Here is a 27,490-nt window from a genome sequence, read left to right as displayed (position 1 = left end):
ACATCTCTGATCCACTTACCTGACAGTTCTGCACTTTAGTGCAGCACATAAGCATCTTACATGGCATTGCTGCTGAAAGAACTGAGCACAGGGACAGGTACCCATCTCATGGATTAGACCAGGCTGCATCTCAGGCCTGCTCACTTGTTCTCTTCACACTCACTCACCATATGCCCACTTAGATGCTCACGGCATCCCTGTTTGCCTCACCTTGTCTATTTGCACTTTGCTCTCTCATCGTGCTTAAAGACTCATATGACTTGCCTTTCAGCACAGACACAAAGCCATGCAGCTTGCCATGGTAGTCAGCAGTAATCATTCAAGGGAGTGGACATATTGCTGTTCAGCATTGGGCCATGTCCGTGTGGCACTACACTGTGTCCCAATGCATATGTGCCAGTCAAACAGCATCTGCTTCAAGCAGATGGCAATGTTTCAAAGCCTAGGGGGAGCAGACCTCAATCAAGACCATGAAGATACTTTTCAGTCAGGGGGTGCCAGGACAGTAAGTCTCCAGTATTGGTCCTGGGACTTGGGCATGGTCAGTTGGCTGCTCAAGGCAGTCACAATCAAGAAGGAGGTGAGGGGGAGTGGGGGTTGGGGGATTCTGTACATCTACAGTCTGTAGAATGGGCTGCTGTCACCCTCTGGGTCCACTGGAATCCATCTGGGGAATCACAGGAGGCTGGTAGATAGATTGGAGGCAGTTGCCCAGTGCCCCCAACCAATCTGCAGGGATGGGGAAGCAAAAGGCAGCCTTGTTGGTATATTCTCTGAGGCAACTATCCTCTCTTCATCAGAGATGGGATCCCTTGTGGCACCATTATCTTGATTGCAGAAACTGTGGAAATCCCACTCCCGCCTGCAGGAGACAGAAGAGACAAGAGGTTGGGTTGAAGTTGGCATGGCAACAATAACTTCATAGTGGGAGTGTTGGGAGACTGGAACAACAATGGATAGTGCCCCTTAATTGGATGCTGGGACCTGGATATTTCACCATCTCTACTGGACTGGTCCCAGTTATGTTGGCAAGGGCTAAACTCCTCTCTCCACAGGAGCAGCAGAATGTCAGGTACCCCACCACCTAATCTGACTCTTTCAGTCTCTGTTATGTGCCGTTTTCTCTTGGAGCAAGAGAAAGGAGGGACTGAGTGAAACGAAAGTGCTGGCGAAGGTGAAGGAAAAGTGGTGAGGTGCCCCAAATGAGTGAGTAGGAAGGCCAGAGACCCTTTCAGGGTAGCAGTCTGCAGTGAGAGGAGGTTGGGTTTGGATTATGGATCGCATCAAATTGAAAGAGAAAGTAAACAATGGGGTGAAGATTAGTCAGAATCCAGAAGAGTGAGAAGGTTTTTAAAATCAACAAAACATTGTTTAAAACAATTAATAAAGAGGGAGAAAGTAAACTTTGAGGGTAAACTATCAAAATGGACAAGAGAGTCTTTAAACATATAAAAAGGAGAGAAAGACCAAAAGCAATATATGCCACTTAGAGAATGAGGCTCAGAAACTAATAATGAGGAACCAGGAAATGGTGTCAGAATTGAATAATTATTTTGCCTAAGTCTTCTCTATAGACGACAATAATAGCACTCCAAAATTATTAAATATTCAATGGGCAAAAGGGGGAAAGTGTGTAACTGTAAAACTATCACTGGAGAAAGAAATGACAGCGAAACTAATGTGGCTCAAAACTGAAAAGTTCCCTGGATCTAATTGGTTGCACCCTCGGTTCTTAAAGTAGCCACAGAGATAGTAGATGCAGCAACCTTCCAAGAATACTTAGATTCTGGAAAGGTCCCAAGGGATTGGAAACCTGCCAATTCATAAAGAGAAGGAAACAAAAATCAGATAGCTTTAGGCTAATTAGTTTAACATCTGTAATTGGAAAATGTTAAGAGTCTGTTATAAGTATGTAATAGTGAAACATTTAAAAATACATCAAGCAGTCACTATGGCTTCATAAAAGGGAAATGATGTTTGACAAATTTACTAGAATTCTTTGGGGATGTAACAGGTTAGGATGGATAAAGTGAAAGAGTGGACGTAATATGTGGATTTTCAGAAGGCATTTGATAAGGAACTGGACATAAAGCTATTTAAGAAGGGAAGAGCCCATTGTGTTGGGATGGTCTATTAAGATGGTTAGAGGATTGACAAACTAATAGAAAAAAGAGAGTCGGAATTAGATCACAATTATTTGTCATTTATACTATTGGTTTGGATGAGACTGTACTACAGAGGAACCTCAATTATCCGAATACCAATTATCCAAAAATTGGATTATCCAAAGGAGATCTCGAGGTCCCGACAGAAACATTACATCAAAGACGTGTGTCCAACACTGATCGCGTCTTTTGTTTACAGTGATTAAGAATGTTGCCCTGAACTGTCCTGGACTGATGGGAGCACAGGCACCGTCTCGAAATGACTGACCACCCACCCCCACCACCCCTCACACTTCCCCTGGAGTTCTACACAGGGGAGTACCCTAACCACCCCTCCCTTGTCCAGATAATCTCTCCAACATTGTCTCGTACAGGGTAAAGGTTGAACATGTCAAAACGTTGCAATAAAAAGTTGTGCACGTGCATGTGTGTGTGCATGCGTGTGTGTGTGCAAGAGTGTGCGCGTGTGTGTGTGTGCGTGCGTGTGCATGCGTCTGTGTGTATTTGTGTGTGTGTGCGTGTGAGTGTGTGAGCGTGCGTGTGTGTCTGTGAGCGTGTGTGTGTGAGCATGTGTGAGTGTGTGCATGTGTGTGTGCGTGAGGGTGTGTGCACATGTGTGTGTGCGTGTGTGCATGCGTGTGCGTGCTTGTGCGTGCGTGTGTGCGTGCGTGTGGGAGCGTGCGTGCGTGTGTGCGTGTGTGAGCGTGTGTGAGCATGTGTGTGCACGCTGGCGTGCGTGTGCGTGTGTGCATGTGTGAGCGTGTGTGCGCGTGCGTGTGTGCATGTGTGTGTGAGTGTGTGTACTTGTGTGTGCGTGTGTGAGCGTGCATGTGTGAGCATGCGCGTGTGCGCGTGTGTGAGTGTGTGTGAGCGTGTGCGTGTATGTGAGCATGTGTGCGCGTGTGTGTGCGGGCATGCTTGTGAATTATGTGTATGCATGTGTGCGTGTGTGGGCGTGTGTGTGCGTGTCTGTGCATGTGTGTGCATGTGAAGGTGTGAGTGCGCGTGTGCGTGTGTGCGCGTGTGTTTGCGAGAGTGTGTATGTGTGTGCGCGTAACATGCTCGTGTGTGTGCGAGAGTGTGTGCGTGTGTGTGCGAGTGTGTGTGCGCATGTGTGTGTGCGCGTGTGAGTGCGCGTGTGAGTGCGCTTGTGACTGCGCGTGTGAGTGTGTGTGTGCGTTTGTGTGTGCATGTGTGCGCTTGCGTGTGTGTGATTGAGTGTGCGTTTGTGTGCATGGGTGTGTGTGCATGTGTGTGCGTGTGTGTGTGCGTGTGAGTGTGCACGTGTGTGTGCATGTGTGTCTGCGAGGGTGTGTATGTGTGTGCGTGTAACATGCTCGCGTGTGTGCGAGAGTGTGCGCGTGTGTGCGCATGTGTTTGTGAGTGTGTGTGCATATGTATGTGCGTATGTGTGCATGTGTGTGCATGTGTGAGTGTGAGTGTGCGTGTGTGCATGTGTGTGTGCACGTGTGTGCACACGTGTGTGCGCGCGTGTGTGCGCATGTGTTTTTGAGTGTGTGTGCGTATGTGTGTGCGTGTGTGTGCGTATGTGTGTGCAGGTGTGTGTGTGCATGTGTTTGTGAGTGTGTGTGCGTATGTGTGTGCGTGCGTGTGTGTGTGTGTGCACGTGTGTGTGCACGTGTGTGCGCACGTGTGTGTGCACGTGTGTGTTCATGTGTGTGCGTGTGCGCCCGTGAGTGCGCGTGTGAGTGCGCATGTGAGTGCGCGTGTGTGTGCGCGTGTGCATATGTGCGTGTGAGAGTTCACAAGTGTGTGTGTGCGCGTGTGTGAGCTCGTGTGCGTGAGTGTTTGCATGTGTGCGCGCATGAGTGTGTGTGTGCATGTGTGTGTGTGCATGTGTGCGTGTGTGTGCACACGTATGTGTGTGCATGTGTGTGTGTGCGAGCACGTGTGTATGCGCGTGTGTGCGTGCGCGCATGTGCGTGTGTGTGTGTGTGTGTCTGTGTGCGTGTGTGTGTGTGCATGAGAGTTTGTGTGCGTGTGCATGTGTGTGTATGCGTGTGCGTGTGTGCATGTGTGTGCGCATGTATATGTGCATTTGTGTGCAGGTGTGTGTGCACGTGTGCCTGTGAGTGCATGTGTGTGCACATGTGTGTGCGCATTTGCGTGTGCATGTGCGTGTGTCCGTGTGTGCGTGTGAGCATGTGTGTGTGTGAGCGTGTATGTGTGTGTGTGTGTGCGTGTGAGCATGTGTGTGTGCGCGATAGTGTGTGAGCATGCATAAGCGTGTGTGTGAGCATGTGTGCGTGTGCATGTGTGTGTGAGCGTGCATGTGAGTGAGTGTGTGTGAGCGTGTGTGTGCATGTGTGGGCGAGTGTGTGCATGCGTGAGTATATGCGTGTGTGCATGTGTGTGCGTGTGCATGTACGTACGTGTGTGCACGTAGGTGTGCGCGCGTGCATGCGCTCGCGTGTGCGCAAGTGTGTACATGTGTGTGCGTAACACGCTCACATGTGTACGTGTATGTCTGAGCATGTCTGTACATGTGTGTGCATGTGCATGTGTGTGCATGTGTGAGCATGTGTGTGTGATTGTGTGTGTGCCTGTGTGCGATGTGAGCGAATGAGTGTGCATGTGTGTGCGTGGGTGCATGTGAGTGCGCGCGTGTGTGTGCCTGTGTGTGCATGCGCCTGTGTGCATGTGTCTGTATGCACGTGGCTGTGTGCATTTGTGAGCGTATGCGGGTGTGAGCAAGTGCGTGTGCACGAGTGCATGTGTGCATGTGTGCGTGTGTGCATGCATGTGCGAGAGCATGCATGTGTGTGTGCGTGTGTGCATGTCTGTGCGTGTGTGCATGTGTGAGTGTGCGCATGTGTGTGTGCGCTAGTGTGTGTGCGCGTGTGAGTGTGAGCGTGTGTGCGCGTGAGTGTGCACGTGAGTGTGCGGATGTGTGTGCATGTGTGTGTTTGCGCATGTGTGTGCGCGTTTTTGTGTGCGCGTATGTGTGTGAGCGTGTGTGCGCGTGTGTGTGCATGTGTGTGCATGCATGTGTGTGTGCGTGTGTGTGCATGTGTGCGTGTGTGAGCGAATGCTTGTGCATGTGTGTGCGTGGGTGCGTGTGAGTGCACACGTGTATGTGTGCATGTGTGTGCCTGTGTCTGTTTGCATGTGTCTGTGTGCATGTGTCTGTGTGCATGTGTGTATGCATTTGTGAGCTTATGCGTGTGTGAGCGTGTGCGTGTGAGTGAGTGCGTGTGTGCATGCATGTGCAAGTGCATGCATCTGTGTGTGCGCGTGTGCGTGTCTGTGCCTGTGTTTGCACGTGTGAGTGTGCACATGTGAGTGTGCGTACGAGTGCGCATGTGTGTGTTTGCGCATGTGTGTGCGTGTTTTTGAGTGAGCGCCTCTGTGTGTGAGTGTGAGTGTGTGCGCGCATGTGTGTGCGCGTGTGCTTGTGTGTGCGAGTGTGAGCGGGTGTTTGTGCGCACGTGTGTGTGCGCATGTGCACGTGTGTGTGCGCATGTGTGTCCGTATGTGCGTCTGTGTATGCGCGTGTGGGCGTGTGTGTGCACGTGTGTGTGCGCGCGTGAGTATGCGCACATGAGTGTGCACGCCTGAGTGTGCACACGTGAATGTGTGTATTTGTGTGTGCGTGTGTGCATGCGCATGTGTGTGTGCACGCATGTTTGTGTACGTGTGTGTGTGCGTGAGTGTGTGCACATGTATCTGTGTGTGGGTGTGCGTGTATGTGTGCACGCATGTGCGCGTGTGTGCGTTTGAGTGCGTGCGAGTGTGCGTATGAGTGTGGGTGTGTGCGCGGGTTTGTGAGTGTGTGCATGTGTGTGTGCTTGTGTGTGCATGCATGTGCACTTGTGTGTGCGTGCGTGTGTGCGTGTGCACGTACGTGTGTGCGCGCCTGTGTGTGAGTGCGTGCATGTGCGCACGCATGTGTGTGCATGTGTGTGTGCACGTGTGTGTGCGCGTGTTTGCGTGTGTCTGTGTGCGTGTGCATGTGCGTATACGCGTGTGTGCGAGTGTGCATGTGCGTGTGTGTGCATGTGTGTCTGTGTGTGCATGTGTGTGCGCGTGTGTCTGTGCGCGTGTGTGCGTGCACGCGTGTGTGCGTGTGTGCATTTGAGTGCGTGCGTGTGTGCGTGTGAGTGTGGGTGTGTGCGTGTGTTTGTGAGTGTGCGCATGTGTGTGTGTGCTTGCGTGTGCGCGCGCGTGTGTGCTTGTGTGTGCATGCGTGTGCGAGTACGTGCATGTGCGCACACATGTGTGTGCGTGTGTGTGTGTGCATGTGTGTGCACGTGTGTGCGCGCGTGTGTGTGCATGTGCGTGTGTTTGCGTGCGCATTTGTGCGCGTGTGTGCGCGAGTGTGTCTGTGTGTGTGCGTGTGTGTGTGCACGTGTGCATGTGTGCGTATGTGCGTGCGCCTGTGTGTACCTGTGTGTGTCTGTGTGTGCGCGTGTGTGCGCGCATGTGTGCGTGCGTGTGTGTGTGTGTGTGTGTGCGTGCATTTGTGTGTGTGTGTGTGCGCGTGTGCATGTGTGTGTGCGTGTGTATGTCTGTGTTATTTGATGACTCACCCCAGCAGCCCTGGAAGGGAGTCCCCTGGGGGTGGGAGCGAAAGGGAGTCCCCTGGGGGTGGGGTCTGGCAGGAGGGGGGTGTTGTGGGCAGCATTGGACGGGGGGGAGGGGCAGGGTTGGACGGGAGACGGTGTTGGAATGGGCGAGGGCTCGCGCGCGCTGTGCTGCTGCTAGTCTCCTGAACGGGGAGCAGACGTAATACAAAATGGAGCCCATGCGGAAAGGCATTGAATCGATTAACCGAATAATCAATTGTCCGAACGAAATAGTGCCCGCCCATCTCGTTTGGATAATTGAGGTTCCCTTATATTGCAAGTTTCAGAAGACACAAAAATATCTGGCAAGGCAAGTGATGAGGATAATACAAAGAGACCACATAGGGATACAGACAGGTTAAGGAACTGGGCAAGGACACAGCAAATGGAATATAATGTGGGAAATATGAGGTTACTCATTTTATCAACAAGGAAAGAAGATTATTAAAGATATTATTTAAATGGAGAAAGACTGATAAAAACTGCAGCACAAAGGGATTTGTGGATCCTTAAGCACAAATCATCACAATATTAGCACATAGGTTCAGCATGTAATAGGGAATGCAAATGAAATGTTGACCTTTATTTCAAAGAGAATGGAGTGTAAAAATACAGAGACGGTGAGGTCTGCAGATGCTAGAGATCGGAGTTGAGAGTGTGTTGCTGGAAAATGAACATCACCATGGATATCCAGTCACTCTACATCTCCATCTGCCATGACCAGAGCCTCCATGCCCTCCTTTTCTTCCTCACCAGTACCCTTCCACTGACACTCTCATTCCTTTGGCTGAACTGGTTCTCACCTCAACAATTTCTCCTTCCAATCCTCCCACTTACTCCAGACAAAAGGGGTAGCCATGGGCATCCACATGGGCCCCAGCTATGCCTGTCTCTTTGTCGGCTATGTAGAAAAGTCCATCTTCCGCAGTTACACCGACACCACTCCCCACCTCTTCCTCCGCTACATTGATGACTGCATCGGTGTCACCTTGTGCTCCCATGAGGAGGTTGAACAGTTCATCAACTTCACTAACACATTTTACCCCGACCTTAAATCCACAGGGACAATCTCTGAAACCTCCCTCCCCTTCCTGGACTCTCCATCTCCATCCACGAGGACCGACTCAACACCAATATTTTTTACAAACTCACCGACTCCCACAGCTACCTGGATTACACCTCCTCCCACCCTACCTCCTGCAAAAAGGCTATCCCGTATTCCCAATTCCTCCGCCTCTGCCAGGAAATTTGCGAGACCTGCTCGGGAGGATTTAAACTAGTAAGGTGGGGGGGGGGGGTGGGACCGATGGAGATAGTGAGGAAAGAGATCAATCTGAGACGGGGTACAGCTGAGAACAGAAGCGAGTCAAACAGTCAGGGCAGGCAGGGACAAGGTAGGACTAATAAATTAAACTGCATTTATTTCATGCAAGGGTCCTAACAGGGAAGGCAGATGAACTCAGGGCATGGTTAGGAACATGGGACTGGGATATCATAGCAATTACAGAAACATGACTCAGGGATGGGCAGGACGGGCAGCTTAATGTTCCAGGATACAAATGCTACAGGAAGGATAGAAAGGGAGGTAAGAGAGGAGGGGGGTGGCATTTTTGATAAGGGATAGCATTACAGCTGTGCTGAGGGAGGATATTCCCGGAAATACATCCAGGGAAGTTATTTGGGTGGAACTGAGAAATAAGAAAGGGATGATCACCTTATTGGGATTGTCCCTAATAGTCAGAGGGAAATTGAGAAACAAACTTGTAAAGAGATCTCAGCTATCTGTAAGAATAATAGGGTAGTTATGGTAGGGGATTTTAACTTTCCAAATATAGACTGGGACTGCCATAGTGTTAAGGGTTTAGATGGAGAGGAATGGCAAGACAGTTTTCTGATTCAGTATGTGGATGCACCTACTGGAAAAGGTGCAAAACTTGACCTACTCTTGGGAAATAAGGAAGGGCAGGTGACTGAGGTATCAGTGGAGGAGCACTTTGGAGCCAGCGATCATAATTCTATTTGTTTTAAAATAGTGATGGAAAAGGATAGACCAGATCTAAAAGTTGAAGTTCTAAATTGGAGAAAGGCCAATTTTGATGGTATTAGGCAAGAACTTTCGGAGGCAGATGTTCGCAGGTAAAGAGACGGCAGGAAAATGGGAAGCCTTCAGAAATGAGATAATGAGAGTCCAGAGAAAGTATATTCCTGTTAGGGTGAAAGGGAAGGCTGGTAGGTATAGGGAATGCTGGATGACTAAAGAAATTGAGGGTTTGGTTAAGAAAAAGAAGGAAGCATATGTAAGGTATAGATCGAGTGAATCCTTAGAAGAGTATAAAGGAAGTAGGAGTATACTTAAGAGTGAAATCAGGAGGGCAAAACGAGGACATGAGGTAGCTTTGGCAAATAGAATTAAGGAGAATCCAAAGGGTTTTTACAAATACGTTAAGGACTAAAGGGTAACTTGGGAAAGAATAGGGCCCCTCAAAGATCAGCAAGGTGGCCTTTGTGTGGAGCCGCAGAAAATGGGGGAGATACTAAATGAATATTTTGCATCACTATTTACTGTGGAAAAGGATATGGAAGATATAGACTGGAGGGAAATAGATGGTGACATCTTGCAAAATATCCAGATTATAGAAGAGGAAGTGCTGGATGTCTTGAAATGGTTAAAGGTGGATAAATCCCCAGGACCTGATCAGGTGTAACCGAGAACTCTGTGAGAAGCTAGAGAAGTGATTGCTGGGCCTCTTGCTGAGATATTTGAATCATCGATAGTCACAGGTGAGGTGCCAGAAGACTGGAGGTTGGCAAAAGTGGTGCCACTGTTTAAGAAGGGCAGTAAAGACAAGCCAGGGAACTATAGACTAATGAGCCTGACCTCGGTGGTGGGCAAGTTGTTGGAGGGAATCCTGAAGGACAGGATGTACATGTATTTGGAAAGGCAAGGATTGATTTGGGATAGTCAACATGGCTTTGTGCGTGGAAAATTATGTCTCACAAAGATGATTGAGCTTTTTGAAGAAGTAACAAAGAAGATTGTTGAGGGCAAAGTGGTAGATGTGATCTATATGGACTTCAGTAAGGCGTTCAACAAGGTTCCCCATGGGAGACTGATTAGCAAGGTTAGATCTCATGGAATACAGGGAGAACTAGCCATTTGGATACAGAACTGGCTCAAAGGTAGAAGACAGAGGGTGGTGGTGGAGGGTTGTTTTTCAGACTGGAGGCCTGTGACCAGTGGAGTGCCACAAGGATCGGTGCTGGGTCCACTACTTTTTGTCATTTACATAAATGATTTGGATGCGAGCACAAGAGGTACAGTTAGTAAGTTTGCAGATGACACCAAAATTGGAGGTGTAGTGGACATCGAAGAGGGTTACCTCAGATTACAACAGGATCTTGACCAGATGGGCCAATGGGCTGAGAAGTGGCAGATGGAGTTTAATTCAGATAAATGCGAGGTGCTGCATTTTGGGAAAGCAAATCTTAGCAGGACTTATACACTTAATGGTAAGGTCCTAGGGAGTGTTGCTGAACAAAGACACCTTGGAGTGCAGGTTCATAGCTCCTTGAAAGTGGAGTCACAGGTAGATAGGATAGTGAAGAAGGTGTTTGGTATGCTTTCTTTTATTGGTCAGAGTATTGAGTAAGGAGTTAGGAGGTCATGTTGCGACTGTACAGGACATTGGTTAGGCCACTGTTGGAATATTGCATGCAATTCTGGTCTCCTTCCTATCGGAAAGATGTTGTGAAACTTGAAAGGGTTCAGAAAAGATTTACAAGGATGTTGCCAGGGTTGGAGGATTTGAGCTATAGGGAGTGGCTGAACAGGCTGGGGCTGTTTTCCCTGGAGCGTCGGAGGCTGAGTGGTGACCTTATAGAGGTTTACAAAATTATGAGGGGCATGGATAGGGCAAATAGACAAAGTCTTTTCCCTGGGTGGGGGAGTCCAGAACTAGAGGGAATAGGTTTAGGGTGAGAGGGAAAAGATATAAAAGAGACGTAGGGGGTAACTTTTTCACACAGAGGGTGGTACGGGTATGGAATGAGCTGCCAGAGGAAGTGGTGGAGGCTCGTACAATTGCAACATTTAAGAGGCATTTGGATGGGTGTATGAATAGGAAGGGTTTGGAGGGATATGGGCCGGGTGCTTGCAGGTGGGACTAGATTGGTTGGGATATCTGGTCGGCATGGACGAGTTGGACTGAAGGGTCTGTTTCCATGTGTATATCTCTATAACTCCATGACTCTATCTGCTACCAGGAGGGCCAATTCCACCATCGAACACCCCAGATGACCTCCTTTTTTAAAGACCAAAATTTCTCTTCCCACATGATTGAAGATGCCCTCCAATGCCTCCCATCCACGTCCCGCACCTCTGCCCTCAAATCCCACCCCTCCAAACGCAATAAGGACAGAAACCCCCTGGCCCTCACCTTCAACCCCACCACCCTCCACATAAACCGCATCATCTGCCGACATTTCCGCCACCTACAAATGGACCCTACCACCAGGGATATATTTCCCTCCCCACCTCTACCTGCTTTCCGCAAAGACCATTCCCTCCGTGACTACCTGGTCAGGTCCACGGCCCCTAACAGCTCACCCTCCCGTCCTAGCACTCTCCCCTGCCACCGCAGGAATTACAAAACCTGTGCCCACACCTCCTCCCTCACCTCCATTCAAGACCCCAAAGGAGCCTTCCACATCCATCAAAGTTTCACCTACATATCCCCCAATATCATTTATTGTATCTGTTGCTCCCGATGTGGTCTCCTCTACATTGGGGAGACTGGACGCCTTCTTGCAGAGTGTTTTAGAGATCATTTCCAGGACACCTGCACCAACCAACCCCACCGCCCCGTGGCTGAACATTTCAACTTACTGTCCGACTCTGCCAAGGACATGCAGGTCCTGGGCCTCTTCCATTGCTACTCCCTCACCACCTGACGCCTGGAGGAAGAACGCCTTACCTTCCGCCTCAGAACACTTCAACCCCTGGGCATCAATATGGACTTCACCAGTTTCTTCATTTCCCCTCGCCCCACCTTAACCTAGATCCAACCTTCCAGCTCAGCATTGTCCTCATGACCTGTCCTACCTGTCAATCTTTCTTTCCACCTATCTACTCCACCCTCCTCTCCGACCTATCACCTTTACTCCCACCTCCGTCCACCTATTGCACTCTCAGCTTACTTCTCCCCAGCCCCACCCCCCTCCCATTTATCTCTCCACTCCTTAGGCTCCCAGCCTCATTCCTGATGAAGGGCCTTTGCCTGTAACATCGATTTTCCTGCCCCTCGAATGCTGCCTGACCTGATGTGCTTTTCCAGCAACACACTCTCAACTGTGAAAATGCTAAAATATACAAAGCACTATTTCGAATACTGTGAACAGTTTTGGTCCCTTACTTACAGGAAGATATTTGAGGCAGTCCAGAGAAGTTTTACTAAGTCATTTCCCAGTATGGAGAGATTTTCTTATAAGGAGAGGTTGAATATATTGGGATTTATAAGAATGAGAAACAAAAACAGAGGTTGCTGGAAAAGCTCAGCAGGTCTGGCAGCATTCTGTGAAGAGAAATCAGAGTTAATGTTTTGGGTCCAGTGACCCTTCCTCAGAACTGATGGTAACTAGGAACATATCGGTTTATATGCAGAAGATAGGGTGGGGAGTAAGGAGTAAACAATAGGTCGGGATCGAACCCAAAGAGAGAGAGCAGTTGGACAGATGAAGGAGTAGATAACAATCTGGCTGGGACAGTGAATAGCTGTAAATAGAGACTGTTAGTGGCTCGCAATAGGTGGTGTCAAATGGCGGACTGTGTGATAACAAGGCTTAGTGTGTGGGGTCGGGGCTAGGATATGGGGGAGTTCAGACCCTAAAATTATTGAACCCAATATTGATTCTGGAGGGCTGCAGGGTCCCTAAGCAGAAAGTGAGATGTTGTTCTGTCAGCCTGTGCTGAGCTTAGCTGGAGCGCTGCAGCAAGCCTGAGACAGAGATGTTGGCCAGAGAACAGGGTGGGGTGTTCAAGTGGCAGGCAGCTAGAAGCTTGGGGTCTTTTTTGCCGGCAGAATGTAGATGAATGAGAGGGAACCTTATTGAAATGTATAAAACACTTCATGGTTTGACATTGACAGGGTAGATGCTGAGAGGTTGTTTCCCCTTGTGGAGAGTCTGGAAAGGGTACAAAATTACAATACATACATGATAAATACCCACAAATCTCGATAGGAAAAGTTAGAGCTTTTACATCTGCATACGTAAGTTTTTAACATCTGATAGGTGTTAATAGCTGCTGATAATTACTCAGGTGATTATATTCAAATTACATTTTACAGCTGCTTAGTCTAATTCCTTAAGGTCTTGGTTATTTAAATAAACCTTTGGTCATATAATACTTTAACACTGATGAAAAAGACATTTTGTCAAAAACATTAGAATGTACTTATCAGGACAATTGACAAGAATAGCAATCCGGGGGGGGGGGGGGGGGGGGGGGGCTGGGGGAATCAAATCACGGTGGCACAGTGGTTAGCACTGCTGCCTCACAGCACCAGAGACCTGGGTTCAATTCCTGCCTCAGGCGACTGACTGTGTGGAGTTTGCACGTTCTCCCCGTATCTGCGTGGGTTTCTTCCGGGTGCTCCGGTTTCCTCCCACAGTCCAAGGATGTGCAGGTCAGGTGAATTGGCCATGCTAAATTGCCCGTAGTGTTAGGTAAGGGGTAAATGTAGGGGTATGGGTGGGTTACGCTTCGGCGGGTCGGTGTGGACTTGTTGGGCCGAAGGGCCTGTTTCCACACTGTAATGTAATCTAATTATTTATACTGCACAAGATGAGAGTGCTGATTGGTTGTGAAGTTGACATTGTTATGGAGAGATGTGGTGATGGAGAATGCACCAGTTCATAATGACAGACAGCTGGTGAGTTATACCAAGTATAGGGACAGAGATCAAGCACTACACCGATTTCAACTCAGCCAGGTTGGTGATTGGATTTCGCTGGTTCATTTCTCAGTGCAACCCCCTGACCAGAGTCAACGTGCCTGGTATAAAAGTTAAAGAAAGCCTGGCAGTTAACTGTCAGCACATGTGACTGGCCTCTTCATGTATCAGTGCAAGCTCAGGAGGTGATTATGAGATCTCCAGCTGCTGCCAATGGGTCAAGACCACTACCATCATATATACGATTAAACTTGGTCCTGGTATAACTTAATGGAATTATCCTTTTATTTTTTTTTTCCAGAAGACAACTTTGAAATATTTTAATAGGATCAAGTCATTAATTTTTAATATACAAAATTATAAACTCATTCAGCTTCAGCAACAACCATATCACGGGCAACTTGAAATGCAGCAATAAGTGAACTCAGTTGAATTTTCTCATTTGTTCCTGAAGCCAGCCTGTACTCGATATCAGCCATCTTGATCAATAAATGAATTCGAACCGAAGGTGGCAAATCGACTCTGTGCACAAAAGTGTGGATCTCGGTCAGAATATCATGCAGGGCTAAACCTTTTAATGTCTTTAATTCCATGATATTCCTGTATGCAGTGGTGAAGTCTTTGTTTAACATCCAGTCAAGGATGTTTGCGATGTCTGATTTTAATGGATGACCAGTACAGGTGTACACTGTTTCCTCACTCACTTTATCATACGCCATATTTGTAAGGAATTATCCTTTTATTTTAAAATTGCATTGTTACCTCTACTTCTAATGGACTACGTCCTAAACATTCTCATAGGCTAAAATCAGTTCCGTAAATTATCTATTCAATTCGTTATTAAGTGCTCAATTGAATGACACGTGGAAAATGGATAATTAAGAATTTCCTTACAACAACAATTGATTCTGACAGATTGCATTTTGAAATTCTTTTAACAATGCAATAGAAATTCAAAAGGTTCGTCAACTATTGCCGTCTGGAACTTTAGACTCTTCAAATAAACAGATTTGAATGTATTTTGAGCAATACAGGCAGCAGTGTTGGGAATGCAGTACAAAGTTCATTTCCCAGTGTTGAAGAAACTGCTGCAGGGTCAAAATGGATTCAGGTGCTCAGACAGTACTCGAATGTAATTAACAGATCAGATTGGGTACTTAAAGGTGGTTTACTATTTCAGTAAACTATTCCAACTTCTGATTGATTTGAGTAGATCTGTCATTAAACCAAGTATTTATAGCCCATCACTGTTGAAATACATTAATCTCACTCATGTGGAACAAGCATTAAGGGAGGAGTTGCATTGAAAAAGTCAGAGCTTTCATTTAAAGGTATGGGGATTTAGATTCTTGTCTTAGTTTCTTCAGCTATTGCAGAGATTACAGTTGGTGCTGTACAACAGGCTTTGAAAGTAAAAATACCAGATAGAGCAGGAACTAGCTGCTAACAATGGCAGAGGCTCAGTGGATAGCACTGCTACCAGCTTTGGATGACTCCCTGTGTCTTTGTATATTTGTTCTGGTTTCCTCTGTCAGTCCAAAGATGTGTAGCTAGCTGTGTGGCTGTAGGAAATGTGAGATTATGGGGCCAGGTCTGTTTGGGATGATCTTTTGGAAGCTTGGTACAGATTTGCTGGGCTGAATAAACTCTTTCTGTAAGGAATCCATCAATTGGCATCTATTCTGAAGATTGGAGCACAAAGATGCTGAAGTTATGCCACAATTATACAAAACCCTGGTTAGGCCCCACTTGAAGTACTGAGAGCAGATCTGGGCACCACATTACCCTTGGGGAGGGGGGGGAGTATAATGTAGGTTTGCATGAATGATACCCAGACTTCAGGGATTGTTAGGAAACATTTTTAAAAATGAGGCCTGTTTTCTCTCGACTTCAGAAGGTTAAGGGGTGATCTCATCAAAGACTTGAGAATTTAATAGAAAAGAACGGATAGATAAAGAGAACCTATTTGCACTGCTCTGGAATTCTAGAACAAAGGGATATCGTCTGTGAGAACTAGGGCCAGACAGATCAGAAGAGATGCTAGAAAGCACTTCTCTACACAAAGTGGTAGATTTTTGGAATGCTCTTCCACAAATGGGAGTGGCTGCTGGATGAATTGAATTTTAAATCTGAGGTTTTTTTTAAGCAAAGGTATAAAGGGATATGGACCAAAGGCAGGTATGTGGAAGTTAGGTCACAGGTGAGCTCTGATCTCATTGAATGATGGATCAGAGGGGCTGAATAGCCTGTGTATGTTCCTGTGTTATCATGTACAGTGATAAGGTGCTCCCATTTAATGCATTCATTGTACTGGACCTTGAAACAGCCATGGGAAAGACTATGGATCCTAATCATACTTGTTGATAGCAAAATGTCTACATGAAGGTCCATGTGAAATATGTATCAGACTGCCCATAGCTCTCTCTACTTCAAATTATACATGTGGTTTATGAAATCTTGAGCTTGTTCAGTCTAGCAATGGTGATACCTGCATTGTATGTTCACTGTCTTCTGATATAACAAGGTTGTTGCTGATGAATTGTTCAACAGGGCTAATATCCTCTCAGTCCTGACCAGGAACGGTAAAGTGAGAAGACAGCAGTACTACTGAAATGCTCATCTTCTCAAATGGTTATTGGGTTTTGAACACGACAAACTTCAATTGGTACCAAACACCATGCTGTGCTCCTTATGATCCAAAAGAGGCCATTTTGTAATCTCTATTTAGACACTAGTTTAGCAGCAGTATAGAATCATTCAGGCCAATGCCTATTTCTGCAGGACTGTGCATGATGCCTTAACATAGAGAACAATATCTGTGCAATCTCATTTCAAGGGGCGTGATGAAAGTAGTAGCAGGGAGGTAGGTTTTGGGCAAAATCCTATTGGGGTCTGGGCAATGTGGCCAATGGCAAGATGTATCTCAGAATTGGATGAGAAATGTGGGATAAGGCCCATCTTGACATCAGATGATTTTGCACCATCTTTGTTGCTTTTCATGAGCAACATGGCAAGATTTTTCCTGGGCAGTGGTGAGATGCTACTTAATGCTGGAGGAGGAGGGTGGGTTGATGGTTAACACTTGCGTAAAACCTTGTTAACACCACAACTTACCTCTTAATATTCAGCCTCCCATCTTATTAAACTCACCAAACTAGTTGGACTTTGGGAAATCAGTGTGAGCTCCTAGCAGTTTCGGCTCACTGTGTACTCTGAATTAGCTCAGTGTTGGAGACTGGGTGCCAGTATCTCAAGCATGGTTTCTGTCATCACAAAGCTCACAGTCCAGTCTGTTTGTTGACTTGTCTCTTCTTTGAAGAGTTGTTACTTGAAGTTCCCTTACATTTTATTTGTGACATTGCATAGGCCTCTCTTTCTCTTCAGACCCAATTTAGATCAGTACTTGGTGCACCAATGTATAGTTAACTTTATCACACTGCTTGGATAATAGGTCAACCTGTACATGTGGACAAGGCTGTGTGAGAAACTGGGAGGCGAGTTAGATTTCTGTGGAGGGTAGACTATGCAGTACCCAGACGTTCACTCAAAACTCAACCATGTCTCGTGCAGATGGTACACTTGGCATTTGCCTTCGTGCCATTTATTTCCCAAACCTGCTTCAATTGTTTTTGCAACTACTTTTTTACTTCATCAAAACATGACCCTTTTTTAACTTTGATTTTTTTTTTTCCTGTCATCTTAAATTTGTTGATTTGACATGGCACTAGTGCCAGTTCTTATGACCACTGAACCATATGCATCCAGTTTAGGTGAGTAGTATAATTAAAAGCACAAAGCAGACAGTAAACTTTATCTATAGACTGTTGAAATGATTTGTTTTTAAAACAAAAACGTTGAACTCCGGCACAATATATTATCAATCCTAAAAGATTTCTATCTATACAGCACTTTGTTTACCTCAGGATGTTGAAAAGCACCTTACAACCAATGAGGTGCAAGTGAAGTGTACTCACTGTCATATTGCAGGGAAATCCATTTGCACAAAGCTAGGCCTCCAAAACAGCAAAGCGATTAAGTCCAGAAAACCTCCTGATGATACTAACTTTCTGGGAGAGGTGATGGTGTAGTGGAACTGTTGGTGGATGAGTTAGACTGGGGATCTGGTTTTGAATCCCATCAGTGCATGGAATTTGAAACCCATTTTTTTAAAAAAAGTTTGGTAACCAAGAAACCATTATCAACTGTCCTATTTTTAAAAAAAAAACATTTGATTTACAAATGGCCTTGACGGAAGGAAAACTTACTTGGTCTGGCCTACATATGACTCCATATTCACAGCATTTGTGGTTGACTCTTAACTGTCCAAGCAGGCCTCTCAATTTGGTCAACTACGAGAGTTTCAAAAAAGAATGAATGTAGCCAGACAGACCATCTGCCATTGACTAATGCACTGGAAACAACAGCAAAGAGAGCCCTGTCAACACTGCAAAGTCCTTCTTACCAACAGCAGGGGGTTAATGCCAAAATTGGGAGAGTTGTCTCTCCAACCTGCTAAGCAACAGCCTGACTTAGCAATACTATGGAATCATACCTCACTGGCAATATCCCAGACACCCCCATCACCATCCTTGGATATGTCCTCTCTCTCCAGCAGGTCAGAGTCAACAGAGATGGTGGCACTTTGGGGAGTCGGGAAGGAGTTGCCCTGGGAGTCCTCAACATTGACTTTGGACACCATGAAATCTCATGCCATCAGGTTATGAGTAAGGAAACCTCCTGCTGAGTACCACTTGTCACTACCTCTCGGCTGATGAATCAGTGCTCCTCCAGGTTGAACAACATGACGAAGCATGGAATATGGCAAGCATGCAGAATGTCCCTGACCAAGAGTGGTTCAGCACTAAAGTACTTTGTTGCTAGGCTGGGTCTGAAGCAAGTAGTGTGAGAGAACTAACGAGGGGGGAATAACTTGCCGTCTCGCTTCGCAATCTGTCACTGACATTATTCATAAGAATGACTTGTATAGCTCTTGTGGAGACAAACTCCTGTCTTCACATTCAGAATACAATGCATCCTGTTGTTCGATACTATTGTGATGCTAAATGGGATAGATTTTGAACAGATTTAGCAACTCTAATTGGGGAATGCATGAGGCATTACGGTCCATCAGCAGAATCATACTCTAATACAGTCTGAAATCTGGCATTTCACGCACCCTATCATTACCACCAAGTCCAGCAATCTCAACCCTGGTTCAATGAAGAGGGCAGGAGTAGCATCAGATATACATAAAGATGAGGGGTCAAACTGGTGAAGCTACCAACAGGACTACTTTGTGTGCCAACCAGTATTAGCAACAAGTCATAGACAGAGCTAAGAAATTCCACAACCAACATATCTAAAGTTATACAATCCTGCCACATTCAGTCGTGAATGGTTGTGGACAATTAAGTAACTCATTGCAGGAGGAGACACCACAGATGACCTCAATGAATGAGCCGTGTACATCAGCATAAAAAATAAGCTTGAAGTATTTGCAACAATGTCCAGCTGGAAGCAATGAGTTCACTTTCAAGTGTATTAGTATCCAGGTTTCGCTGACAAGTAGCAAGTAACATTCATACCACACAAGTGTCCAAAATGACAATCTCCAACAAAGAATCTAACTCGCCCCTTGAATGTTCAATGGTGTTACCATCACTGAATCCCCTACTATCAATATCCCGTGTGTTACCACTGACCAGAAACTCAGCTGAAATAGCTATATGAAAAACTGAGGCTGCAAGAGAAGGTCGGAGGCTAGGATTCCTGCAGTGAGTGACTCGTTTGCTGACTCCCCAAAGCCTGTCTGCCTTTATCCAATGCACAATCCAGGAGTGTGCTGGACTCCGATTTGCCCGGATGAGCACTCCTCCATTAAACATTCAAAAAGCTTGACACCACCCAAGACACAACAGTCCACCATACTCCAAAACATTCACTCTCTCCAACACTAATGCTCAATTTCAGTTGTATGTATCATTTACAAGATGCACCATAGAAATCCTTAGATTGTACCTTCCAAACTGACTGATTTCTATCATTTAGATGGACAAGGATTGTATGTGCATGGAAACACCAACACTGACGAGGTCCTCCAAAGCCATGCACCATTTTGACTTTGAAATGTATCACCATCCCTTCACTGCTGCTGGATCAAAATCCTGCACCACTCTCTCTAAGGACATTGTGGTGTTCCTTCACCAAATGGACTGCAGTGGTTCAAGAAGGCATTTCCCCAGCATGTTCTCAAGGGCAACTGTGGATGAGCAATAAATGCTGACTCAGACTGCGCTGCCTAAATCTCATAAAATAAAAATTGAGGAATCATTGGCAAGAGATCTCCTGCTCTTTTAAATCTTCTCTTCTGATGAGGTATTGCAGCATTCGGTTAAGTCTGCACTGTCGTCAGCCTGATGAAAGCAGAGCATTACTCATCTGGGTATTGAAAACAAGTATGTCTAGCTCAGTGTGCTACCATTGAACCAGGGTCCACACCAAACTGTCTTTAATATACCAGAACCAAACTCCTCTTTTGGTATCAGAGAAGCACTCTAGAATGTCTTCCTACAATAAGGGATAACTTTGTGAGGCTCCATTTCCAGATCAGAGCTTCACTAGATATGTGCGAAGGTTTCAGCCTTTATAACCTTGATTCTGTCACTCATCCCCTCTCTGTTCATACTCTCTTTTGGGGGCTTAATCTCTCAAAATACTTCCTTCTGTATGTTCATATCAAACTCACTGGTGTAATTTGATTCTCAGTCCAAAATATCAAATTTTAAACTTACTTTCTTTTGTGTTCGAATTCCATATGATTTCACCTATCTGTCTTTGCTAGTCATCCAATTCTTGCCTGACTTTTAACTGTGCCTTAAAAATCTCAACTCCTTTTTTTTTTAAAAAAAAAAATGCTCCTTTTAAAATTTAGATCTTTGACACCGTCTCTGATTACCTATCGTTGTATCCTCTACTCATCGCTCTGGGTTCAATTTGGTCGGATGGGTCTCCAGTGAAACACCTTTTGAGTATTTTACAGTTCTGAGGCACTCTAGAAATGCAACATTTTGTTCCTGCTGTAAGTCTGGGAATGTGTTGAAGTAAGAGATTTATAGATTGCACAACAATCTAGAAGAATAGATTTAGGATTTAAAGTAGAAATGTATCAGAGAACATGCCCATGTAGCTGTTACATTGCGAGAACTGATCATTAAAGGAAATGGTATTTGTTTTTAATAACTTATTTATAGTTTGGTCCATTTAATAATATGACTCAATCTCACTATCTTTGGAAACAATCTTGAGAAAGCCTTGCAATGTAAGTGAAACTACAGATTAATATATTTTTTTTAAAAAAAAGACAGCTGATGTTTCTGATACCTATTGAGAGAAATCTTCATTTCAAATCCATTACGTCCCATTTCCAGGCAGACATACGTTTTAAGATTCCTTTCCTCCAGTTCTCCCTCTGCACAGGGCAGTTGACAGAGCTGGGTTTTACCACAAAGATCTTCATTGTTTTCTTCCAGCCAGGGTTTTGCTAATCCTTCTGTATCAGCCTGAGCAAATACCTGAGTCTCCGAGTTTTGTATTTACCCAGGCAAAAGCCACAAGTGTCAATCAGTGTTGGGAGAAAGCAGGTTTCAGCATCTTGTTTTCAAGGTCCTTAACAGGCTTGTGTTGGAATAGCTTTACAAATTCAAAATGTAGTGGCTTTTGTTTTGTAATTTTTGAGGTTGATTCACCCAAATCTTGGCTTATATAGTGGGCGGCACGGTGGCACAGTGGTTAGCACTGCTGCCTCGCAGCGCCAGAGACCCGGGTTCAATTCCCGACTCAGGCGACTGACTGTGTGGAGTTTGCACGTTCTCCCCGTGTCTGCGTGGGTTTCCTCCCACAGTCCAAAGATGTGCAGGGTCAGGTGAATTGGCCATACTAAATTGCCCGTAGTGTTAGATAAGGGGTAAATGTAGGGGTATGGGTGGGTTTCGCTTCGGCGGGTCGGTGTGGACTTGTTGGGCCGAAGGGCCTGTTTCCACACTGTAATCTAATCTAATCTAATCTAAATCTATATTGTAGAAACTAGGTTAGGGTTCCCAAGAATACAGGAGCTTAAGAGGTGATCTAATTGTATCAATTTGGATAATTAAAGGATTTGACCGGGTAGGTGGAGGAAAACCACTTTTTTCTGATGCAAGAGCCCAAAACAAGGTATCGTGATCTTAAAATGAGAGCTGAACCAATAAGGGGTGGTACCAAGAAGCATTTTGTTTTACATGCCAGGAGGGGAGTGGAAGTCTGAAACGCCCTTCACAAAACATTTCAGGATTTATCAGTGGAAATTTACAAAGCTGAGAGTTGGTTTTTTTTTGTTTGGCAAAGATTTTAGAGACTTGTTGAACAAAGGGGGGCAGGTGGGATTCAGATTATCCAGACCTAATTGAATGGTAGAACCGACTCAGCGCTGAATGACTTGTGTACAATTGATGAGTGAAAGCTGTCATTCTGGGAGAGTGTGCTTCTCTGAGATTGGTGATGTCTTTCTGGGTGAATGTAGGTGTGAGGGCTGGGGGTGTGTTTCTGTGAGACTGTAAGAAATAGGAACAGGAGTAGGCCATTTAACCAGTCACGCCTGATCTGCTATTCAATAAGATCATGGCTGACCGGACACTTCTCATATCCACTTTGCTTTTCTTCCATAACACTGGATTCCCTGACTGATCTAAAAATCTATCTTCATCTTAAATATACACAAGGACTCTGCCTCTCAGCTCTCTGTGGCAGGAGTTCCAAAGACACACAACCCACAGAAGAAATGTCCTCTCATCTTAGTCTTAAATTAGCATCCCTTTTATTCAGAAACTGTACCAGCTAGTCCGAGACACTCCTATGAGGTGAAACATTCTCTCCGCATTTAGCCTGTCAAGCCCCTTAAGAATCTGGTATGTTTCAATGAGATTGCTTCCCATTCTTCTAAACCCCCATGATAGTGTTTAGCCTTTGCTCATAAGACAGTCCCTCCATACTGGGGATCATCCTTCTAGACCTTCTCTGAATTACACTCAATGAAACAATATATTTTCTTAAATAAGGGGACCAAAACTGTTGTTAATACACGAGAAATGGATTCACCAGCACTTTTTACAGCTACAGTAAGATTTCCCTACTCTTTAATACTCCAACTCCCTTGAACTAAGGGCGAAGATTGCATTAGCCTTCCTGGCTACTGGCTGTACCTATGGGCCAATAAAAGGATGTTTCTGTATTTGTGTATTTGCAGAAGGGTTGTGGGGTAACTATTTTTCTGCAAAGGGAAATATCACTGTGAGACAGTGAGGGGAACTGACCTACATTTCCACAAGTGTGTATGGGTTTACCTCCACAGAGCAGCAGGGATTATGCTTCGCCTCTGGAGATGTGTAGTGTCTCTGAGGAGTATGCATGCGTGCGTTTCCACAAGGACAGAGATTCACACATGGACTTGTTTTGGGGGCAGATTAAACATTTTGAACAGGTGCAGCACACAAAGTATGTTGGCCCTGGCCAAGTAAGGCTCTGTTTAGATTTTGTACCCTCAGCCATTAATATCTGTGGTCAATGAAATTAAGTGAATTGTTTGTTTGCAGCCAGTGCCTAGAAACATTTGCTTTCTCTACCTTCGTTGGTTTCTTTACAAATTTTTTTGTATATATACAAATAAAGGCATAAAATCAAACCTAGTATCCAAACAACATTACCCCAATTCTGATGTAGGATACTACAAATATTTGACTGTCACTTGTAACACATCAATTTCAAGATGTGCCAACCAAGTAATTGATGTGAGAATTTGAATTTACAGAGGCAACATGGAGCCATGTGTTGCACAGAATTTGCAACACCGGTAAAGGCCATTCAGCCCAATCAGTTTATGCTGGTATGTAGCCATCACTCTACTCTTCTCTGCATCCTACTTTAGTGAATCTTTTCGATTTGTCTTCCCACTCCAGTATCTCTTTAGATTTCACATAGAATTATATTAGAATTCTAATTTATAATGAATGCTATTCGCCTTTACTACTCTTTTGGTATGAAGTCCCGCATTCTCCAAACAGTGTCTTGGTAAAGAACTCCTTTACCAAGTTCTTTGTTAAATGCCAAGGAATACCTTTATCTTGATAAGCTCTAGAATTGGACTCTCCCACATATGGAAACATCTATCTCTGTCTACCAAATCAAACTCCTTCACAATCTTAATCTGTTACTTCACCCCTCAAACCTTCTCTCTTCTAGTTAACAGAGCCAGTCTGCTGGGTCTTTCTAGATAACTAAGGCCTATGTTATTTATGTTATGAATATTTCCAAGGCAACATGTCAGAAACTGGATACATGTTCAACTGTCCTGTCGTTCCTTACAGCAAAGAGCAGGGAACAGAGAGGTATTTCTCTGATTCCAATTTGTAATGACAGTATATTTTGTATTTCCGGTCACGCTGAAACTTCGACCGTTTTTTCCTTTTGGGAAAAGGATCAACAGATAGTTTGGGTTCAGAGTCATGCTATTCCAAGTGTGTAGTTTTTTTTTAAAAAGATGAGATATTAAATCATCTACCCCATGACTTAATTTGAAGAGTAGGATAGTGTTCTCAGTCGTCTGACCAATTTAAGTATTTCATTTGACATTGTCAAATTTAGGTTATTCATTAACTTGTTGAGTATAATTTGTTGGACAGTAGAACATTACAGTACAGGTCCTTTAGCCCTCTGTTGTGCTGATCTGTGGAACCAATCTGAAGCCTATCTATCCTACACTATTCCATTTTCATCCATATGCCTATCCAATGACCATTTAAATGCCTTTTAAATTTGGCGAGTCTACTACTGTTGCAAGTAGCGCATTCCACACCCCTACTAGTCTGAGTAAAGAAACTACCTCTGACATCTGTCCTATATCTATCACCCCTCAATTTAAAGCTACGTCCCCTCGTGCTAGCCATCGCCATCCGAGGAAAAAGGCTCTCACTGTCCACACTATCTAACCCTCTGATTATCTTATCTTTATATGTTGCAATTAAGTCACCTCTCAACCTTCTCTCTAACAAAAACAGCCTCCAGTCCGTCAGTCTTTTCTCGTAAGACCTTCCCTGAAGGGCTTTTACCTGAAACCTCATGTTTCTTTTCCCTGCTCCTCGGATGCTGCTTGACCTGCTGTGCTTTTCCAGCACCACACTCTCGACTCTAATTTGCAGTCCTCGCTTTTGCCCTGTTTGACAGGAGCCTACATCGGGAAGTGAGAGACAGCTGAGAGCTGGACCTGCCTTTTGCTGATATTACCTTCCTTCCTCCTCCTCCATGACCTCTCTCCCCAACAGAAAGCCCTTTCCACCATGACTTCCCTCTGACCTGGTTTGCTTCTTGATCCTTGGCTGTCATTCAGGTAGCAGACACCACCTCCCTGCTGCCACACTAAGAAAATAAGTAACAATCTCTGAATTCCCTTGAGAGCTGCCCACAATATTCTTTCCCCACCCTGACCCCCGGGTCCTTTCCTTCTGAGGAAGGCCATCTACGTGCCTGAGAAGTGTGTAATACCAACAGCCACCTCAGAATCTCTGACACCAAGAACATCTTACCCTCCCCAGGCCTCTCTGCCTTCCACAAGAACTGTTCCCTTCGTCAAACCTTGGTTTGTGCCACTCTCCCCACTAACCCCCCAAGTACCTTTCCCCTGAAACCGGGAAAAATGCAAACCTGCTAGCAAATCACTTTACCCCCCCCCACTTCCCCCACCACCACCATCCCCACCTCCATGCAGGAGCCCAAACTATCCATCCAGATAAGACCAAAGTTCAACTGCTTCTCCTCCAACCTAGTTGAAAGCACTAGATACAGTAAATGTGGAGAAGACCACATTGGGGAGACCAAACGTATTGGACAACAAATTGGAGGAACGACATCCATCTTCCACTTGGGCAGCCTACAGCCCAGAGGACTTGACATTGCATTGTCCAATTTCAAATAACCTCCCTTCCCATCCCCCAACTCCCTTCTTCCAGCCTTTCTCCCTCCCTTGATTCCTCTGATCGACCCTTCCTTCCAGCTACCAATTGGATTTGTTCATCCCATGTTGTACCCACTACCTGTGTTCAACTATTTCCACCCCCACCTTTTTATCTGCAGCTCCCCCTACACCCACCCCCAGTCCTGAAGAAGGGTTACACTCAAAACATCGACTTCTCCACCTCCTGATGCTGCCTGGCTTGCTGTGTTCTTCCAGCCGCCTGCTTGTCTACCTTCTCCAGTCAGCGAGTGAAACCCCCTACGCCTTCATAAACTTCTGCCTTTTTAAACCAGTTTGGAGTCTCTGTCATGTTAGTAACACAGTAGTGTTACTTCCTGAAGAAGGGCTTATGCCCGAAACGTCAATCTCCTGCTCCTTTGATGCTGCCTGACCTGCTGCACTTTTCCAGCAACACATATTTTTAAGCTCTGATCTCCAGCATCTACAGTCCTCACTTTCTCCTAGTAACACGGCAGCCAACTTGTGTGCAAAGAGCTTCCACAATTAATAAGATAATGACCTGGTGATCTGTTTTTGTGATGGTGCTTGAGGTATAGATATTAGCCAGGATACCAGATAATGCTTCCTTTCACCTCTTTTGAAATAATGCTGTTGTGTTTGGCTGTCAGGGTAGACAAGGTTTTATTTTAACAGTCCCCGACGAGAGAGCACCTCTGAAAGCGCCTCTCTCCATCAGGATTACCCTGCCGGTGATAGATAATGTGCTCAGATCCTACAGCAGGATTTGTAGGACACCATCCCCTGCCTAAGAGGGGAGAGTGCTACCAACTGACCCAAAACTAGTGCTAAAATATTATAGTCATTACCTTTTGGATACAGTATAAAGTAATTGGTGGAGAAGCACTTTGGAATGTCTTAAGCAAGTGAAAGGTGCTATGTAAATGAAAGTTCGTTCTTAATTTTTATAGATGTTTACAAGGATTCAGAATTGCTGTTACATTAGTGAGAAGAATTGTAATACTCTGATGACGACTGACTCACTGACAAATCATGCTCAGTTCTAACCATCTCTTGTCTGTCCTCAAGCAAGCACTAGAAATTCTTAAACAACAGATGGAGTCAGCTGATGTCTGAGAGTTTGTCTCCTGGTCGACATGTTACTCACTCTTCAATCTTTATTAGTTCTGTGGAATTTGAGACTGTGGCACTCCTTACCTTCCTCATTCCTTCCTTACTCAGTCAGGCCTGATTTTACTTTTTTAAAAAAAAATTAAGTCTAATCCATCCTTTCTGATGGACCTGGTCTTCTCAGTCAGTTCTTTCAGGATTTAGAGGATGCAGTTTACATACTTTGGATTTGCAAATCTTTCTGATAGGTTAATTTTGATGATTTTAGCATATCAAATCAATAAACCTTTACATATAGACAGGGTAAAAACAATGACTGCAGATGCTGGAAACCAGAGTTTAGATTAGAGTGCTGCTGGAAAAGCACAGCAGTTTAGGCAGCATCCGAGGAGCAGGAAAATCGAGGTTTCGGGCAAAAGCCCTTCATCAGGAATACTTTACATTTAGACAGTCTGGAGAGTATAACTGTGTGGTTAATGCTATTATGAATAAGGTCAACTACTAAATAGAATTGTTTTAAAATTACAGTTTAGGTTATATTGTCACATGTACAAAACTACAGAAGTAGAGTGAAAAGTGTACAATGTGGCCACACTCAGGTACAAAATACCTAGTTAGAAATCATAGGTCTGAAAATAGATTAGCTTTTCTCTTTATTTT

The 27,490-nt window shown here is 45.2% G+C and overlaps 1 pseudogene; it reads right to left on the bottom strand.

The window, feature by feature from the left end:
• Nucleotides 1-14,066: 14,066 nt before the first annotated feature.
• Nucleotides 14,067-14,420, bottom strand: LOC148141138 (replication factor C subunit 5 pseudogene; annotated as a pseudogene).
• Nucleotides 14,421-27,490: the final 13,070 nt, after the last annotated feature.

The sequence above is a fragment of the Chiloscyllium plagiosum genome, unplaced genomic scaffold, assembly GCF_037043375.1.
Source record: "Chiloscyllium plagiosum isolate Xiang-an unplaced genomic scaffold, Cpla_swu_hap1 HiC_scaffold_34, whole genome shotgun sequence".
NCBI lineage: Eukaryota > Metazoa > Chordata > Chondrichthyes > Orectolobiformes > Hemiscylliidae > Chiloscyllium > Chiloscyllium plagiosum.
The sequence above is the reverse complement of the archived record's forward strand: the minus strand, read 5'-3'. Positions and strand labels throughout refer to the sequence as shown.